Source organism: Hipposideros armiger, unplaced genomic scaffold (genome assembly GCF_001890085.2).
Source record: "Hipposideros armiger isolate ML-2016 unplaced genomic scaffold, ASM189008v1 scaffold_223, whole genome shotgun sequence".
Classification (NCBI taxonomy): domain Eukaryota; kingdom Metazoa; phylum Chordata; class Mammalia; order Chiroptera; family Hipposideridae; genus Hipposideros; species Hipposideros armiger.
The window spans coordinates 468285-470997 of NW_017731573.1; positions in this window are offsets into that span (position 1 = coordinate 468285).

The window sequence follows — 2713 nt, forward strand, 5'->3', positions numbered from 1 at the left end:
TGGAGGACAGTTGTGACAGAAAGGTCCACAGACCCTATTCTCAACAAGGAGGAGTATGTCACATCCTATTGCATTTAATTAAACTTAACTCTACATTCATTTTCTAAATTGTGACATTAAAAAATTTAAACTAGATATAAAACATTTTCATTTTGTCATAAAAAGTGTCAATCTTTATAAGAAATAGAAACATTCCCCTTACTGCCACGAACCCCCCAGAACTCTGTAACTGTCCCTTTAATTAGGCACTCATTAATAAACCTATCTTGTTCTCAAATCCCCATGCACTTGGTACAGTAGTTCATTAGCACAGGAAGAGGCAATTTAGATTTCCTCAGATAATAGCATCTGTCGCTAATCCAATTGAGGCAGGATCTGCAAACCTAAAGCCAGACAAGCTGGTGTGGGGGAGGGCCATGCCAGAAAAAAATAATCTTTAAAATTACAGCCCTGCATCTTCAGTGTGGGAGGCCATTCTGATGTCAAGTAGCTTGCCTTATTTTCCCCATGAAAACATTTTTATTGATCAGAAGAACATCTATGTTGTTATGGCGCTTGTCAAATCTTGTCATCATACATAAAAGCAGCAGACAGTCACTGCCAATGGACTCTGAAATCCATGCATTCATTACTCATACAATTAATATTGATTGAGCTTCCATTCTGTTGCCTTGTGTAAGGTCTTGGTGCTGCGGAAGAAGAGGAGAGACATAGGGAAGGCATTCTGAATTCTGTGTACCTTGATGTGAAGGCAGATGGGACCATACAGATATCTGCACCGGAATGCTGCCACAGCCACCACTTTTGCACATATTTGGTAATTAATTCATTCATTTTTTGAGAAAGCATTATGAGCCAGGCACCAATGTAGGCACCAGAGGTACATCTGTGAACAAACCAGTGTCCCTGCCCTCAGGGAGCTTCCATTCTTGGGGAGGGGTGGGCCAGCTCTACACAATAAGGCAAATAAGGCAGTAGAGGTGCTATGAAGACAATAACGACATAAATTAAGACAGGCATGGAGCAGTAAGGGTGTTGACCTTGTTAAGGTGATGAGGCAAGATTACTGAGAAGGTGACCTTTGAGCAGAGACCATAATCAAGTAAGGGAGTGAGCCATAAGATTAGAGAACCATCCAAAGATACTCAACTCAGAAAGACCCTAAAGACTCAAGGTTAGAGGCAGAGTGAAGGTAGTCTGGCTTTAGCGAAATGTTTTTACCCAGCATGCCATCCTTCCTGTTCTGCTCTTGCCATTTGCGACAACATGGATGGACCTTGAGGGCATTATGCTAAGTGAAATAAGACCCAAACTCATAGATTCAGACTGAATGGCAACAGATTGGTGGTTGCCAAAAGTCGGGGCTGGAGGATGGGCGAAATAGGTGAAGGGGGTCAAAAGTTACAAATATCAATTATAAAATAAATAAGTCGTGGAGACATAATGTACAGCCATTGGTACATTAGTCAATTATGTGACTATAGTAAATAATACTGTATTTTATATTTGAAAGTTGATAAGAGAGTAAATCTTAAAAGATCTTTAAAATTCTCATCACAAGAAAAATAACTGTAACCATGTATGGTGATGGATGTTAACTAGACGTATTCTGGCGATCATTTCACAATAGATACAAATATTCAATCATTATGTTTTACAACTGAAACTAGGATAATGTTATAATGTCAATTATATCTTAATAAAAAATAAATAAAATAAACAACTGGTGATGTGGCGGTGTTATTCCCACTGAGATTTGGGACACAGCTTCCAGGAAACCAAAGCCTTTGGGGGGAGTATAGTGGCAAAGCATAAATGTAAAGGATCAAGAAGCCATGTTGAAGTTAGAGGACATCAGGAGAGCACAGTGACCCAGACCCTCAGTGAGGAGATCATTCTGGACAGAGGGTGTGAGTAACAGTGCCACATGCTCCCAAGCCCTTGAATCAAATGAGCAAAGGGAAATGGTGGTTGGACCTGGCAGAGTGAAAACTAATGCTGACTTTGGCAAGAGCAGTTTCTATGGGTGGTAAAGACAAAACCTAATTGTTATGAATTGAAGAGAGACTGTAAGACTGTGAGTCAAAGTGAGATGGTGAATAGAGACACCGTTACTGAGGCATTTGGTTATAAAAGGGAGCAGAGACATGGGGTGGTGGCTGAAGGGAATGCAAGAGCTAGGAAGGGCATGTTTTAAAAGATATGACTTGTTACAACATCTTCAGGAGCTGATAGTAGCGGTTCTGGAAAGGGGGAAAGTGAGTGATGCAGAGAACACGATAATTGCAGGAGGGGAATGTGTTCAAGTGGTGACATTTGTCTTTGATAGGTGCAAGACTATTTCATACACTCTGTAAAGAGGAGAGGCAGAGAATGTGTGTGTAAAATGCAGCCAGACAAGTAGATTACATGGTGGCAAGGTTGGGTTATTCTCCCACTGCTTCTGTTTTCTCAGTGAAATATGATGAACCAGTCTGAGGAAGAGGGGATATGAGAGGTTGGAGGATGTGAGAGAATAACCTCTGCAAATATAACAAGACACCTGGGCAATGCGGCGGTTCAACTTGAGAATTGTAGTCATAAATTTAAAGGGAGAGCTATCAACACTGTTGTATGGTTTTCTCCAGCCATGTTCATCACCTGGGCAAAGGTGAGAGGTTGAAAGTTGAGCTGGAGGCAGTTAGGATGGTGGGAGGAAGGATTCAGAGTAGAT